Raw genomic sequence first — 19172 nt, 5'->3', positions numbered from 1 at the left:
TGAATCACCTGAGTACGACTGATAGCTGCACCAATGCACTGCCCTTTTACGCCTTGTATGCGCGATACTATCGCCATCTGTATATATGCATATAGCTGTGCGATGACCCGTCATCTCAGTGTAAAAAGCCTTATTTACTGATAGATTAGTCGCAGGGAACCCGTAGTCGGCGACAGGAGGAGAAGGACAGTGCACATACACGAAATCCCTACCAACATTGTGGCCAACATAGGAGCACGTCCCAGGGCATCTGTGGTGATCACGCACCCTATTAAGAACCATTTTTCGCCCTTTATAAGGTCCAGGGGCCATCATGAACTGCAATGGCCTCAGTGTAATTATTGTTCAAACTGGTTCAAATGGCTCTGAGCACTATGGGACTTAACATCTATGGTCATCAGTCCCTAGAACTTAGAACTACTTAAACCGAACACCCGAACACCCAGTTATCACGAGGCAGAGAAAATCCCTGACCCCGCCGGGAATCGAACCCGGGAACCCGGGCGTTGGAAGCGAGAACGCTACCGCACGACCACGAGCTGCGGACGTAATTATTGTCATTTAATGGATTTAATGGCTGCGTCATTACGGTTCGTCTTATGATGTATATTTTTTTACTTTCTTTATACATTGCCTTCTGTACTGTATTGTACTATACTGTACTTAAGTGGTTCTTTCTATGTGTGGTTACGTAGCAGTGACACATAACGCAAAAGTTTCTTTTGTCCTTAAGTTTCGCCAGGGCAGTGATACGGGAGGCCATCCGGAAGTCTCGAAACACGGCGTCAACCTCAGATCCGGTACTCGACGCTTTCTGGATCTCCAAAACGTACATAGCGAGCTGTATTTCACAGAACCGGTACTCGAGGGAAACCGTTTAGATTCCTAAAGTGTTATTTCGATACGGAATCACACACGCGTTCCCGGATGTGCGCCCCTGGCGCTGGGGCGTTGGCTGTCTCACCACAGTGGAGCACCTGCTGCTGCGCTGGCGGCCCGGCACATAACTCACCAGCTCCCTGCCCATTGTGTGGCGCCCGCTCCGACTCCAGCCTGCCAGACCGAGTGCGAACCGCGTAATTGGATTTCACGACCACTAAAGACTACTCCGTCCCGCAACTGGTTTCGTCTTACAGCCAGCAAAAGCCTGGCAGCACCACCGTATTAAAACAAGTATTTATGCCGCGGGGACAACTCAATGAAAGTGAGATGTTAGAGCGCAGTTCGTCTGTTCGTCTGTAGCTACCAGATTCGCTACGTACAAAACGGTATTCATTTCTGAGGTCATCAGTCTTATGACTGGCATCAAAAAGGGTTCAAATGGCTCTGAACACTATGGGACTTAACTTCTGAGGTCATCAGTCCCGTAGAACTTAGAACTACTTAAACCCAACTAACCTAAGGACATCACACACATCCATGCCCGAGGCAGGATTCGAACCTGCGACCGTAGCGGTCGCGCGGTTCCAGACTGTAGCGCCTAGAACCGCTCGGCTGACTGGCATCTTGCTGCTCGACATGCTTTATGCATTTTGGGCCAAACTCTTCAACTACCTCCTTAGTTATCTGCTTTGCACATGGTGTTTCAACCTGAACCTATTATAATATACACTGAAGAGCCAAAAAAAATTACTGGTACACCTACTTAATGTCGCGTACGGCACCCGCGACCACACAGAACTGCCGGAACACGAGGTGACATGGACTTGACTAATGTCTGAAGTAGTGCTGGAGGGAGCTAAGACCATGACTCTTCCAGAACTGTCCATAAATCCTTACGACTACGAGGAGGTGGAGGTCTCATCTGAATACCACGTTGCAAGGCATCCCAGATATGCTCAATAATGTTCGTGTCTGTGAAGTTTGGTGGGCACCGGAAACGTTTAAACTCAGAAGAGTGTTCCTGGAGTCATACTGTAGCAATTTTTGACGTGTGGAGTGTCGCATTGTCCTGCTGGAATTGTCCAAGTCTGACGAAATGCACAATGGACATGAACGGACGCAGGTGATCAGAGAGGATGCTTACGTACGTGTCACCTGTCAGAGCCGTATCTACACGTATCAGGGGTCGCATATCACTCCAGCTGCACACGCCCCACACCATTACAGAGCCTCTACCAGCTTGAACAATCCTACGCTGACATGCAGGGTCCATGCATCGATGTGGTTGTCTCCATACCTGCACACGTCCATTCACTCAGTACAATTTGTAACGAGATTCGTCCGATGAGGCAACATGTTTCCAGCAATCAACAGTCCAGTGTCGCCCAGGCGAGGCGAAAAGCTTTGTGTTGTGCAGTCATCAAGGGTATACGGGTGTGCCTTCGGCTCTGAAAGCCCATATCGATTATGTTTCGTTGAATGGTTCTCACAATGACACTTGATGATGGCCCAGCACTGATATCTGCAGCAGTTTACGGAAGGGTTGCACTTCTGTCACCTTGAACGAGTCTCTTCAATCGCCGTTGGTCCCGTTCTTGCAACATCTTTTTCATACCGCAGCGATGTCGGAAATTTGATGACTCCTGATATTCACGGTAGTCTCTTGAAATGGACGTACGGGAAAATCCCCACTTCATCGATACCCTGGAGATACATTCCCATCGCCCAAGCCCGACTATAACACCGCGTTCAGACTCACTTATGTCTTGATAACCTGTCATTTTAAATGGTTCAAAAGACTCTGAGCACTATGGGACTTAACGTCTGAGGTCACCAGTCCCCTAGAACGTAGAACTACTTAAACCTAACTAACCTAAGGACATCACACACATCCATTCCCGAGGCAGGGCTCGAACCTGCGACCGTAGCGGTCACGCGGTTCCGGACTGTAGCGCCTAGAACCGCTCGGCCACCCCGGCCGACCCTGCCATTGTAGCAGCAGTAACCGATCTACAACTGCGTCAGACAACAGGCGTTACCGACCGCAGTGCCGTATTCTGCCTGTTTACTTATCTCCTTATTTGACTACGCATGACTATACCAGTTTCTTTGGCGCTTCAGTTTATCAACTGAAGACATAAAGTCTGTATGTGAGTCCGCGATCATTTTGTTTTGAGTTATTTCCACAAGTCCGCTTTGATCACACAGATTTCTTTATACTTTATGGCCGGTTTCGGCTTATCTCTATCTTCAGAACGTTAAAATATTCTTATACAAATCATCGTCAACTTAAACATGTGCATGAACATGTTTACGGCGTGTGTAGGGCCAACAGTAAAATTCGGAGGCAGTGGTGTTATGGTGTTGTCGTGTTTTGCATGGAGGGATCTTGCACCCCTCGTTGTTCTGAGAGGCACTATCACAGCACAGGCCTACTATGTTATTTTAAGCACCTTCTTGCGTCACAATGTTGAAGAGCAATTCGGGGATGGCGATTGCATCTTTCAACACGATCGAGCACCTGTTCATAGTGCACCGCCTGTAGCGGAGTGGTTATACGACAATAATATCCCTGTAATGGACTGGCCTGCACAGAGTCCTGACCTCAATCCTACAGAATGCCTTTGGGGTGTTTTGGAACGCCGACTTCGTGCCAGGCCTCACCGACCGACATCAATACCTCTCCTCAGTGCAGCACTCCGTGAAGAATGGGCTGCCATTCCCAAAGAAACCTTCCAGCAACTGATTAAATGTATGTCTGCGAGAATGAAAAGAGGTTGGACCAACACCATATTGAATTTCAACATTACCCATGGAGAGCGCCACGAACTAGGAAGTCATTTTCAGTCAGGTGTCCAGATACTTTTGATCGCATTACATACAGATACAATGAAAACGAAATAGCTCAGTTGATAAATTCATTCCTCGCGAAACGGAAGGTCCAAGTCCGAATCCCGGTCTAGCACCAGTTTTACAGTAACGATCTGCCAGTAAGTTTTAAAAAAGAGCACACTCTGTTGTAGAGAGGAATATTCATTTGGTGAACGGTTGTTAAGGTCACCAACTTGTTAGCAACGGCATGTTTTAAGAAGCAGACCTTCGCGACACATGGCGGCCTAAGCGTCTGTCTGTTCGACAAAAACGGCGCCGGTTCTCCGTTCTTTCAGAAACCAGTTCTAAGCGTGTCGTTCAGGATTGTCCGCTTGAGCAGAAATAGTAACAAACTGCGAATAATGGCGGGGAAGAGTAGCTAACGTTCTTACCGATCAATCGCATACTGCTCTATATCACAATGGTGTGCAAAACTTAGGCACTAAAGAAACTTTAGCCTAATGTATCACTACAAAGTAATGTCCCTCGATGAAATTTGGGCCATACGCAGAAAGTCTGCTACAGTACAGTGCGGAAGTTAACTGAAATAAATGCGCTGTGAGACCAACAGAAATTAGATTTTTATTAAAAGACAACGTGGTTCATGATATTCCGTTAGGTTGGATATGGTTCTCAATAGAGTGTGTGATTACCGCGGACACATGTCCATGCTCTGATACGTGTTTCCAAGCTGGCCACAAACTAGGCAAGATCTTGTGGCGGGGACTTCCATTCCTCCACCAGCTGGATGGTCGTTGGTGCATGAGGGCGTGCTGCAACACGTCTTCCCAAAGCATCCGACATGTGCTCCATGGGATTTCAGTCGGAGCAAGCGCCAGGCCAGTCGATTCATCGAACATCCTATCGTTTCAAGAGCTGCTCCACCTACACTGTTCGATGCGGTCACGCATTATCATCTGTAAAAATGAAGTGATGGCTGAATCCACTCATGAACAGACGCACATGGGGAAGAGGTGGAGTGTCACACTAATGATGATTCAAATGGCTCTGCGCACTGTGGGACTCAACATCTGAGGTCATCAGTCCCCTAAAACATAGAACTACTTAAACCTAACTAACCTAAGGACACGTTTCTTAGAAGAAAGATTAAGGAAAGGCAAACCTACATTTCTAGCATTTGTAGACTTAGAGAAAGCTTTTGACAACGCGGACTGGAATACTGTCTTTCAAATTCTAAAGGTGGCAGGGGTAAAATACAGGGAGCGAAAGGCTATTTACAATTTGTGCAGAAAGCGGATGGCAGTTATAAGAGTCGAGGGACATAAAAAGGAAGCAGTGGTTGGGAAGGGAGTGAGACAGGGTTGCAGCATCTCCCCGATGTTATTCAATCTGTACATTGAGCAAGCAGTAAAGGCTCAAATGGCTCTGAGCACTATGAGACTTAACAGCTGAGGTCATCAGTCCCCTAGAACTTAGAACTACTTAAACGTAACTAACCTAAGGACATCACACACATTCATAACCGAGGCAGGATTCGAACCTGCAACCGTATCGGTCTCGCGGTTCCAGACTGATGTGCCTAGAGCCGCACGGCCACACAGGCCATCAGCAGTAAAGTAAACAAAAGAAAAATTCTGAGTAGGAATTAAAATCCATGGAGATAAAATAAAAACTTTGAGGTTCGCCGACGACATTGTAATTCTATCAGACACAGCAAAGGACCTGGAAGAGCAGTTGAACGGAATGGACAGTGCCTTGAAAGGAGGATATAAGATGGACATCAATAAAAGAAAAACGAGGATAATGGAATGTAGTCGAATAAGGTCGGGTGATGCTGAGGGAATTATAATAGGGAATGAGACACTTAAAGGAGTGAAGGAGTTTTACTATTTGGGAAGAAAATAACGAATGATAGTCGAAATAGAGACGATATAAAATGTAGACTGGCAATGGCAAGGAAAGCGCTTCTGAAGAAGAGAAATTTATTAACATCGAGTATAAATTTAAGTGTAAAGAAGTCGTTTCTGAAAGTATTTTATGAAGTGTAGCCATGTATGGAAGTGAAACATGGACTATAAATAGTTTGGACAAGAAGAGAATAGAAGCTTTCGAAATGTGGTGCTACAGAAGAATGCTGAAGATTAGATGGGTAGATCACATAACTAATGCGGAGGTACTGAATATAATTGGGGAGAAGAGGAGTTTGTAACACGACAAGAAGAAGGGACCGGTTGGTAGGACATGTTCTGAGGCATCAAGGGATCACAAATTTAGCATTGGAGGGCAGCGTGGAGGGTAAAAATTATGCAGAGAGACCAAGAGATGAGTACACTAAGCAGATTCAGAAGGATGTAGGCTGCAGTAGGTACTGGGAGATGAAGAAGCTTGCACAGGATAGAGTAGCATGGAGAGCTGCATCAAGCCAGTTTCAGAACTGAAGACCACAACAACAACAACAACCTACGGACATCACACACATCCATGCCCGAGGCAGGATTCGAACCTGCGACCGTAGCAGCAGCGCCGTTCCAGACTGAAGCGCGTAGAACCACTCGGCCACAGCGGCTGGCTTCACCGGTTAGTGTACCGTCTTCAAATATACTGAAGAGCAAAAGAAACTGGACCATCTGCCTACTATCGTGTAGGGCGCCTGTGTGCAGGCACAACTGCTGCAACACGACGTGGCATGGACTCGACTAATGTGTGAAGTAGTGCTGGAGGGGACACCATGAATCGTACAAGGCTGTCCATAAATAGATAAGAGTACGAGTGGTGGAGATCTCTTCTGAACAGCACGTTACAAGACATCCCACATACGCACCATAATGTTCATGTGTGGGGATTCTGGTGGCCAGTGGAACTGTTTAAACTCAGTGTTTCTGGAGCTACTCTGTAGCAATTCTGGACGTATGAAGTGTCGCATTGTCCTGCTGGAACTGCCCAAGTCCATCGGAATGCACAATGGATATGAACGGACGCAGGTGATCAGACAGGATACTTACGTACGTGTTACCTGTCAGAATCGTGTTTAGACCTATCAGGGGACCTATATCTTTCCAACTGCACACGCCCCACACCATTATAGAGCCCTCACCATGCTGACATGCAGGCCCCATGGGCTCATGAGGTTATCTCCGTACCCGTACACATCCATATGCTCGATGGAATTTGAAACGAGATTCGACAGACCAGGCAACATGTTCCCAGTAATCAACAGCCCAATGTCGGTGTCTACGGTCCCAGACTAGGCGTACAGCTTTGTGTCATGCAGTCATCAACACTACACCAGTGGGCCTTCAGCTCGGACAGTACTATCGATGATGTTTCGTTGTTCGCATGCTCACACTTTTTAATGGCCCAGCATTGAAATCTGCAGCAGTTTGCGGAAGGGTTGCACTTCTGTCACGTTGAATGATTCTCTGCAGTCGTCGTTGGTCCTGTTATTGCAGGATCTTTCTCCGCCCGCACCGGTGTCGGAGATTTGGTGTTTTACCGGATTACTGATATTCACGGTACACTCTTGAAATGTTCATACGGGAAAATCCCCACTTCATCGCTACCTCGGAGATGCAGTGTCCCATCTCTCGTACTCCTACTACATCACCACCTTCAAACTCAAAATCTTGATAACGCGTCATTTTAGCAATAGTAATCGATATAACAACTGCGCCCACACACGGAATACGGAAAAATGTCATCCACTAACGTGGCACTATTCTTTCTAGTTACGGAAAAGGTTAAGAAAAATACAAGACAGAAAAGAAAATGACTGCTTCACAACTATCCAAAAGAAGGCTATTTTGTGAACAGTATCAGAGAATTGCTTGAAATTAAATAGCTCCTGTCTCTACCGTTGCAAGTATAAACATCCTACATTTAGTGCAAGACAAAAAACCTTCAACAAGAATATTTTCAAGATTTGAAAACTAACCAACCCCTTGTTCATTGGTGCATTGGTATGAGGAATATTAAAGACTCTAAAAGACTATTTCATAAGATCGCTGTGTTGCACGGGCATCTGGATGCAAGTGATTAATTTATCCTGTGGTTCAAAGATGGGAATGGAACAATTTACTATGAGGAAAGGAATTCATTACTTAAAGTACTCTTTGAACATAAAACTGTTGGAAACAGCGAAAAAAAATTGTTGAATCCTGTACTTAATCTTCATAAATTGTTTACTGTACTTGCATTCAGTGCATATTTATGTGTTCATCCATAAGGAAAATTTTTACACAAAATAAACGTAAGGTGTAGTTTGCACATTTAAATATTGCATACAGTACAAAAATATATCCTTTGTGAATCTAGCATCTATTTCTTTAGAATGTTAATTGTGTTTGCATTGACTGATTATTTATAATAAACATTTTATAATTAAGGTTCATATGTAATTTTAAAAAAGCTAGGTGAGAACGCGGACGAAAGTTTTTGCTGAGTGGTCGTGACGGAAGGTCATTCAACAAAAAACATGAGGACGACAGCTACAAAAGCCACTGCAGAACTGAATGTCACAGCGAAATGCAGGGTGAGGTGGAATTCCAGAAACACTCAACAGTGGTGGTAACGCCCGTAAAAGGAAAACCTGGTGCGAAAGACGTAAAACCTGGACGATGGACCAATGGAAGAATGACCTTTGGTCAAGTGTGTCTTCCTTCACGTTTTTTGCAACGCTGGGCGAGTTTACATCCCAAGAATGAAAGAAGACATGGGTTCGGTGATAATTTGAGCAGCCATGTGGTGTCACCGCCAGACACCACACTTGCTAGGTGGTAGCCTTTAAATCGGCCGCGGTCCGTTAGTATACGTCGGACCCGCGTGTCGCCACTATCAGTGATTGCAGACCGAGCGCCGCCACACTGCAGGTCTAGTCTAGAGAGACTCCCTAGCACTCGCCCCAGTTGTACAGCCTACTTTGCTAGCGATGGTTCACTGTCTACATACGCTCCCATTTGCCGAGACGACAGTTTAGCATAGCCTTCAGCTACGTCATTTGCTACGACCTAGCAAGGCGCCATATTCAGTTACTATTCTGAACAGATAATATTGTGAATCATGTACCGTCAAGAGCGACGTTCATCATTAATGGATTAAAGTATCAAATTAATTCTGTCCGCTTTTATGAATTCTCATTCCTTGTCATGTTCCAGACCTCACGTCAGTATACTTCTTCCATCCTCACGCTAGCCTGCGTGAGCTAAAACGCGTGCATTTCGGCCTCCACTTGTAACACGGTGTTGGCTCTTCTGCTAACGCAAAAAGCCATATAGTGGTTTTCCATGAGTCCCATGCTTACTTTGCAAGGTCGCATTACTGCCAATTATTGTGTGACTGTTTTAGCTGATCAGGTCCACCCCATGGTACAATATTTATTCCCCAATGATGATGCTGTGTCCCAAGAAGACAGACCCCGTGTTGACACGGTTCACATTGTCCAGGAGTGCTTTCATGATCACGAGGATGAACTATCGCACCTCGGCTGACCGCCATAGTCACCAGATCTATTATTCACCTTTGTGGTCTGCTTGGAGAGACGGGTGTGTGATGGCCATGCTTTTCTGTCAGCGTTACTTTAACTTGCCACTATTTTCGAGGAACAATGGTATAAGATTTCCTTGGAAACCGTACAGGACCTGTATTTATCCATTCCAAGGAGACTGGAAGCTGTTATCAATGGCAACGGTTTTTCTACATCGTGTCAAGTGGTTTCGGTTTTCCTACATTTTTGTCCACCCTCTCTGTAGGTTGTGTATATCTTCATTCTGGGTAACCAAATGTTCCTATTTCTTCCCCCTCTGAAAATTGTGTGGAAACTTGTGATTTCCAAGATGACAATAGCCACACTGACAGCTCTGCATGCAGACATTCCTCAGTTGATGGACACTGAGGCGCCATATTGCACCTTGACTGTCCAGCAAAGCTGTAAGGTGTCAGGCAAATGCAACACCTTCCATGAAAACCCTGACATGATAGCAAATCCGGCAGTATGTCACATAGCTCCGGATAAATCCTGACATTAAATTAACCAAAGTAATACGATCAACGAGTGAGCAAATGGAACACCACAGACTAACACAAGAACGCCTATATGCATGTCATACCTTCCCACCGTGAAACAGACGCAGTTCCGAGGGGAGAAACGAGAAGTCGAGAGCAGAACCGTGTTAAGCTGGAAGGCCCTACGATAAGGGACGGACACCCACATCGCCGGCCGACCGCCAAGACCACCCCCTAGCCCATGTTAAAAGAACAGTATAGATCTTACGACAACACTAACAGGGCCACACCAGCTGCAAGTTTTAGCGTGAGACTATACGCGTCTCTGTTACGTTGCAAACGTTAAAAACATTGCCCCACCACGAAAAGTATAATGTTTCTCATTGGATAGACAGAATTTTTGTAGGCGGAGCTTAAGGTTAATACTGAGACCCTGATTGGTCAGTTGAAAACACAGCCAAATACCTTTTTCTTAAACCATCTTCGGTAAATTGTAGTAAGGAGAGGTTAGAGGAGAGTTGCTTCCGAGACGGCGAGGTGTGTGGAGCTGCGTCGCCCGCCGCCCCCTGACGCTGACTAACCACCGACAAGGTAATGAACGCACGCGATGCCGCATAAGAGTGCATAAGGCTTCACTCAGAACTGCAGAAGTCTCATCTATTACATCCCCTTTTTACGTAATACTCGTGTCGATCGTCAATTAAACTTCGTGGTACTCACATTTGCTATTAGAAGTTAAAAATCTGAAATGCGATGATTTTTCTGTTATATAATTATTGAGAAGCCACATCAGCCACTGTAATTTACGACAAGTTAAATAAGTAATTAAAGTTAATTGGGGGTCACTGTAGACCATTTTTGATAGTTTTCTCTATTATGAAACTTAATTTAAACCTAGATTACAGATGTGATATGGCATAGGTCATCCTTCGATCCATTGTAGAACTTGGAAACCCATTCAGGGAATATTCAGTTGGTTTTTATCGTCCTGTATTAAAATATTTCCTTTTATCAATAGTGCAATTTATAAACAACGTTTTGTGAGTAGAATAAAATTTCCAATGGTAAACATAATTGCTTTTTCGACGTTATTTTACCAGCTAACTAAAAATAGGAAAGCCTTGAACCCCTTCCACTAGTTAGCATTAAGATTCTTTTACAGGGAGTGCAGTGGAGCTGACGCTGAAATCATTAAGTATTTGATTCTATCATCGCTAGTCTCACTGAACTCTTCTGAACTCTGCATGTCATGTGTGGTCTGGCGTCTCCTTATCAGCAACAGGTCCTAGGTTCAAACTAGTCAATTCCCTAAAAAACACGCTCAGAGCGTCATTGCGCGAAAGTGGTAGGGAGACACGACTTAGAACAAACAGAAACCACGCACCTGATCGTAATTCACTGAAGATTCCCTAGACTATTTATAACAGTAGGCGAAATGTGTCAGTCAAAATCCCCACAATTGGGTAGCACTACAGGATGTCATCTTGAATGGGATTTCTCATATACACTCTAAGGGGGGAAAAAACTTACTCACCACGAAGGAATTAGCCCGAATGGGACGGAAATAAGTAGATGTGATGTACGTGTAAACAAACAAACGTTTACAATTTGAGAAAAATCGGATGAATTATTCAAGAGAAAGAACTTCACACGTTGAGCATGTCAATAATGCGTTGCTCCACCTCTGGGCATCATGTACACCGTTATTCGGTTTAGCATTGGTCGATACAGTTGTTGGATCTCCCCGTGAACCATGTCGTCCTAAATTGTCTAGTTGGCGCGTCAGATCGTCAAAATCTCGAGCTGGATGGACGGCTGAGCCCACAATACTTCATTCTCAGTTTGGGAAGGCAGGGTTTGACTAGGAGGAAGACAAGCATTAGAAAACCTCGCCGTATGTGGGCAACCAGTATCTTGCTGAAATGTAACTCCAGGGTGGCCTGTGATGATGGGCAACAAAAACGAGGATTTAGATGACGTCGTTGTACCGCTGTGCTGTAACGCTGCCACGGATGACAAGCAGGGCGTTCTGATGTCAAAAGAAATGGTACCCCAGACCATCACTCCTGGTTCTCAGGCGATATGCCGGCTGCTGACGGTCAGGTTGTTGTCCAGGGCGTCTCCACACACGTGCCCGCTCCAGCCAATGAGATTCTTCGCCAATGACGTGTCTCGAGGCTCCCCAGACAAGGTGGGACACCACCCTGTCTGTCACCCGCCTTAGGTCCCGACAACCAAGCGTCAAGGTCCGTGGTGCCATTTCACTTCATCGAGGTGCCACTTCTTTTCATAGATGGATCCTCTTTGGTTGTCATCCACGGCACCCTTAGAGAACAGCTGCACATAAACGATATTCTGCATCCCGATTTGTTGTCCTTTACTGCAAGTCATCCTGAGCTTATATTCCAGCAAGACAATGTCCACCCACAAATGACGAGTGACTTTACTGAATACAGTGTTGCAAATATAGACAAAATCAGCTATATAATCGAATGAGGGGAATGGAAATTTATGTCTGACTGTGACTCGAACCCGCTGAATTACAGGCCTATATCACTAACGTCGTTTTGCGGTAGGGTTTTAGAATATATATTGTATTCGCACATTATGAAGTACCTCGAAGAAACCGATTTATTGACACATAGCACGGATTCAGAAAATATCGTTCTAGTGAAGCACAACTAACTCTTTATACTCATGAAGTAATAAGTGCTATCGACGGGGGATGTCAAATTGATTACCTATTTTTAGATTTCCAGAAGGCATTCGACACCGTTCCTCACAAGTGTCTTCAACGAAACTGCGTGCCTACGGAGTATCGCCTCAATTGTGCGACTGAATTTGTTATTTCCAGTCAGTAAGGTTACAGTTCGTAGTAATAGACGGAAAGTCACGAGTAAAACAGAAGTAATATCCGGCGTTCCCTAAGGAAGTGTTATAGGCCCTTTATTGTTCCTGATCTATATTAACGACATAGGAGACAATCTGAGTACCCGTCTTAGATGGTTTGCAAATGATGCTGTCATTTACCGTCTTGTAAAGTCATCAGATGATCAAAACGACTTGCAAAATGATTTAGGTAAGATATCTGTATGGTGCGAAAAGTGGCAGTTGACCCTGAACAAAGAAAAGTGTGAAGTTATTCACATGAGTACAAAAAAAAAGGTCAGTTAAATTTCGATTACGCGATACGTCACACAAATCTGAAGGTTATAAATTCAGCTAAATACTTAAGGATTACAATTACAAATAATCTAAATTGGAACGATCATATAGATAATATTGTGGGTAGAGCAAACCAAAGACTGTGATTCATTGGCAGAACACTTAGAAGGTGCAACAGGTCTACTAAGGAGACTGCTTACACCACGCTTTTCCGCACTATTCTGGAGTATTGCTGTGCGGTGTGCCATCCGCATCAGGTGGGGCTGACGGATTACATCGGAAAAGTACAAGGAAGGGCAGCTCGTTTTGTATTATCGCGAAATAGGGGAGATAGTGTCACAGACATGATACGTGAATTGGAGTGGCAACCATTAAAACAAAGTCGTTTTTCGTTGCGACAAGTTCTTCTCATGAAATTTCAATCACCAGTTTTCTCCTCCGATTGCAAAAGCATTCTGTTGGCACCCACCTACATAGGAAGAAATGATCATCAGATAAAATAAGAGCAATCAGGGCTTGCACAGAAAAATTTAAGTGTTCGTTTTTCCCGCGTGCCTTTTGAGAGTGCAACGGTTGAGAGACAGCTTGAAGGTGGTTCATTGATCCCTCTGCCAGGCACTTTATTGTGAATAGCAGAGTAATCACGTAGATGTAGACGTAGATCGCGAACAGTCGCCTCAGCATTAGGCTATCCGAGGACGACTCTCAGCGAGACTCAAATTTCCCTTTGTCGCCAACCATGTCCGTTGTCGGCAGATAAATGCGATGATGCAGTGCCTGTATTGTTGAGAAATGCAATAGAAAGTCCTTTCACACTTGCAAGCATGTCGGAAGGTTCAAATGGTTCAAATGGCTCTGAGCACTATGGGACTTAACTACTGTGGCCATTAGTCCCCTAGAACTTAGAACTATTTAAACCTAACTAATGTAAGGACATCACACACATCCATGCCCGAGGCAGGATTCGAACCTGCGACCGTAGCAGTCGCGCGGTTCCGGACTGCGCGCCTAGAACCGCTAGACCACCGCGGCCGGCTGCATGTCGGAAGGAACAGGCACTGTGGCGACTACACCCATTATGAAACACATGAAATATATTCACAGTCGCGAACATGGACAACCGCCAGCTGTATAATGGAATGACGACAATGAAAACTTGTGCCAGACCGGAGATGTAATATCGTATACATCCGCTGACATCAGGAAACCGACTTTCAGTTAAAGTGTCTCGCAATAAGCCAGAAGTCCTAGTTCAAGTCCCGATCCTGCACAATTTTTTAATGTCGTCGTTCCATTATACAGGTACAGCTGACGGTTATCGATACTCGCAACTGCGAATACATTTGGAGTATTTAGTATCAGCTGTAGTCACCGCAGTGCCTGTTCATTTGGACATGCATGCACGTCCAAAAGAGCATTGCATAGTATTTCTGAACAATACAGGCACTGCTGTATCGCACTTTATTGCTTGTCTTCGTGGTTGCAAAACCCTGTCTTGGCGAGCGAGGTCGCCAGATCTCTCCCCAACTGAGAACTTTTGGAGCATTTGGCATTCCATCTCGGGATTTTGACGATCTAATGCACCGGTTGATCAGAACTTTGGCACGCTATCTACATCTACATCTTTATCATACTCCGCAAGCCACCTAATGGTGTGTGGAGGACGGTACTCTTGGTACCACTATCTGATCCATCCGATCCTGTTACATTAGCGAATAGTGCGAGAGAAGAATGATTGTTGGTGAGCCTCTGTATTGGCTCTAATTTCTTCAATTTTCTCCTCGTGGTCAATACGCGAGATCTATGTGGGGGGAAGTAATATGTTGTCTGACTCCTCCTGAAGTGCTGTCCCGAAACTTCAATAGTGAATCTCTCCGTTATATAGATGTCTTATAGATGTATTATATCAATGTCTTTATAAATAAATAATTTTGCTTCAAGTCTTATCCAGTCTACCGATGTTACGTCTTCTTTAGATACGACGTTCACCTTGTAGTTTCCTTGTTAGCCCATCTACAGCGTTTTCATGCGCACAGGTCCATTAATTTTTTTATTTATAACAAACTCTTTAGGATAGGTTTTCAGGTATGTTGCTGCAAGCTGCACAGCGTTCAAGCACATTTTACTTTATTTTAATATTTTATTCATGTGAACAATTCCGGGATCGTATTAATAATTACATCCCATTCATTCCAATGAATGTTCTTTTATGAGTTTTTTCTTATGACTAAATTAATTAATTTGCCAACTTAGTCGAACTTCTTATTTGTCGTGTGGCTACAGTTGGCGGCGACCCCATCTTTTACTTTGATTTTAATGTCAGATAGCATTTCCATTTGCATGTGGCTCTTAACCATCTGGATATAGCTCAGAGCTCCACTCATTTCGTGAACACCACTTAAGTGAACGTCACTTACACCAGAGACGATGATTTTTATGAGCAACACGTAGAAAACACGGCTTCCTTCGAAATACATCGCCCAGAAAAGGAAAGATGGAAACGTGGATGAAGAACCCACAGTCAGGCCACCTTTGTGAGCGTGAGTTACCACCAGGGCCCAGGCACTGCAAAAACCGTGTGTTTAACACAACCTAAGAGCCAACAGCACTGGAGTGGCTAACTTAAATAAATTAGCAGTTAGAAAGAAAAACACGGCTGCGAGGTTGAAGATCCACCTCATTGGCCATAGAAAAAAGGAGAGAGAGAGAGAGAGAACAGGATGACGTTTTTCAGCACGAAATGTCAGGGAACGCTTTATAAGTTAACAGCCTGAAATAAATGTTAGAGAGTGGTCCACCTTCTTGGAAGACATCTTTTTACTGGTAGGCGGTCGGTATATCCTTAGCTCAGCCAACTGAAATGACGTAAAGCGCGAAAACGCGAAAACTCGAGTGTTCTTTTTCGGAAGCAGACGGAACAAAACCATTTCGACTCCGTCGCGTGACCCCTTCGGCAGCCTTCGCCGAAAGCCAGGACCCCAGCAGGTGAGTGCCTCTTCGAGCAGACGAGCTGAGGTCTTGGAAGTATTTCGGGACGAGTCGCACTTAGCCGCAGATGCGGGTTGTTGGTGTGTAACCAAGGATTAATTTTGTAGCCACTGCAGCATCCATCGCCCGACTAACGTGATAACATCTACGACAGCGAGCGAACATTAGGGACAGTCAAATCATTTTCACTAAGGTTTAATAATTTTCAATTTGATATTGTAAATTTTTATCGGATGTTTTAAGGCGAACTTTAAAGTAACAAACTGAATAAATTGTAAGTGTTGCATAATTTCGTAGCTAACAAATTCCCTGCTCATTGTTTTGGAGAGCCTACGGTTTCCTCATGTCAGATTACAGGGCCAATTCATATACGCTGAAGCGCCAAAGAAACTGGTATAGATAGGCATGCGTATTCAAATACAAACAGACAGAAGACGGCGCTGCCGTCGGCAACACCAGTATAAAACAAGTATCTGGCGCAGTTGTTTGATCGGTTACTGCTGCTACAATGGCAGGTTATCAAGATTTAAGTGAAACTGAACGTGGTGTTATAGTCGGCGCACGAGCGATGGGACACAGCAACTCCGAGGTAGCGATGACGTGGGGATTTTCCAGTACGACCATTATACGAATGTACCGTGAATATCAGGAATCCGGTAAAACATCAAATCGCCGACATCACTGCGGCCAGAGAAAGATCCTGCAAGAACGGGACCAACGACGACTGAAGAGAATCGTTAAACGTGACAGAAGTGCAACCCTTCCGCAAATTGCTGCAGATTTCAATACTGGTCCATCAACAAGTATCAGCTTGTGAACCATTCAACGAAACATCATCGATATGGGCTTTCGGAGCCGAAGGCCCACTCGTGTACCCTTGATGACTGTACGACAAAAAGCTTTACGCCTCGCCTGGGGCCATCATTATCGATACCGGACTGTTGGTGACTGTAAACACGATGCCTGGTCGGACGAGTCTCGTTTCAACTTGTATCGAGTGGATGGACGTGTACGGGTATGGAGACAACCTCATGAATCAATGGTCCCTGCATGTCATCAGGGTACTGTTCAAGCTGGTGGAGGCTCTGTAATGGTGTGGGGCGTGTGCAGTTGGTGTGATGTGGGATCCCTGATACGTCTAGATACGACAGGTGACACGTACGCAAGCATCCTGTCTGATTACCTGCATCCATTCATATCCATTGTGCATTCCGAGGGACTTAGGCCATTCCGTGATGACAATGCGGAACCCCACAGGTCCAGAATTGCTACAGAGTGGCTCCAGGAACACTCTTCTGAGTTTAAACGCTTTCGCTGACCACCCAACTCCACAGACATGAACATTATTGAACAGTTCTAGGATGCCTTGAAACGTGCTGTTTAAAAGTGATGTCCACCCCCTCATACTCTTACGGATTTATGGATAGCCCTGCAGTATTCATGGTGTCATTTCCCTCCAGCACTACTACAGACATTAGTCGAGTCTGTGCCACGTTGTGTTGCGGCAGTTCTACATGCTCGCTGCGTCCCTACACGATATTAGGCAGTTATACCAGCTTCTTTGGCTCTTTGGTGTAATACACTCGCCGTACACTGGCACCGAAGGAAGTAGTGCGCCTTCTTCCTCGCTGAATTACGTAAATTATCAAGACTAGTTTGATGCGGCCGCCTCGAATATGTCCCCTGCGCCAGCCTTTTCGCCTTATCTGTCGACCTGATTTCAGAGTCCCTCCATAGGCACCACATCTCAGCCGCTTCCACTGTCCTACGTTCCGGTTTTGTCACGGTTTATGTTTCACTAATATACAACGCTCTGCTCCAAACGTTATTTCTCAGAAATGTCTTCCTCAAATTAAGGCCTATTATTGATACTAGTAGACGTCTTATCCCCAGAAATGCCCTTTTTGCCAGTGATAGTCTGCTTTTGATGTCCTCCTTGGTCCGCCCATCATGGGTTATTTTGGTCCCTAGGCAGCACAGTACCTTAACTTCACGATCTCGCTGTTCTCATCCTGCTCATTACTTTCGTCCTTCGCCGATTTACTCTCAGTTCATACTTCTGTACTCCTTAGACTGTTCATTCCAGCTCCTGTAACTCTTCATTTTCACTGAGGATAGCTGTGGCATCAGCGAATCTTATCGTTAATATCCTTTCACATGGAATTTTAATCTGGCTCTTGAACATTTCTTTTATTTCCGTCAAGACATCTTCACTCTCTAGATTGAAAAGTAGCGGTGAAACACCACGTTCGTGTCTTACACCTTACACCCTTTTTAATCCGAGCGCTTCGTCTTCCACTTCCACTGTTCTCACTTGCTTATTGTACATAATGTACTGGGTGATCAAAAAGTCAGTGTAAATTTGAAAACTGAATAAATCACGGAATAATGTAGATAGAGAGGTACAAATTGACACACATGCTTGGAATGACATGGGGTTTTATTAGAACCAAAAAATACAAACGTCCAAAAAATGTCCAACATATGGCGCTTCATCTGATCAGAATAGCAATAATTAGCATAACAAAGTAAGACAAAGCAAAGATGATGTTCTTTACGGGCAATGCTCAATATGTCCACCATCATTCCTTAATGATAGCTGTAGTCGAGGAATAATGTTATAAACAGCACTGTAAAGCATGTCCGGAGTTATGGTGAGGCATTGGCGTCGGATGTTGTCTTTCAGCATCCCTAGAGATGTCGGTCGATCACGATACACTTGCGACTTCAGGTAACCCCAAAGCCAATAATCGCACGGACTGAAGTCTGGGGACCTAAGAGGCCAAGCATGACGAAAGTGGCGGCCGAGCAAACGATCATCACCAAACGTCGCGCACAAGAGATCTTTCACGCATCTAGCAATACGGGGTGGAGCGCCATCCTGCATAAACATCGTACGTCCCAGCAGATGTTTATCAGCCAGGATGGGGATGATGCGATTCTGTAACACGATTGTCATGCGCAGTCACTGACGTTTTGCTGTCCAGCGCCATCTGTCGGACATTTTGTGAACTTTGTTTTTTTGGTTCTAATAAAACCCCATGTCATTCCAAGCATGTGTGTCAATTTTAGCTCTCTATCTAGATTATTCCGTGGTTTATTAAGATTTCAAATTTATACTGACACCCAGTATATCACACGCCTTCAGTATACCTATTTTTCTCAGAATTTCCATCAAATGCATCTTTTTACATTGTCGACAGCTTCTTCAGGGTCGACAAATCATATGAACGTGTCTTGATTTTTCTTCAGTTTTGCTTCCGGTGTGAAGCACAACGTCAGATACGCCTCTCTGGTGGATTTACAGG

This window comes from Schistocerca nitens, chromosome 10 (assembly GCF_023898315.1).
Source record: "Schistocerca nitens isolate TAMUIC-IGC-003100 chromosome 10, iqSchNite1.1, whole genome shotgun sequence".
Classification (NCBI taxonomy): Eukaryota; Metazoa; Arthropoda; class Insecta; order Orthoptera; family Acrididae; genus Schistocerca; species Schistocerca nitens.
The sequence above is the reverse complement of the archived record's forward strand: the minus strand, read 5'-3'. Positions refer to the sequence as shown.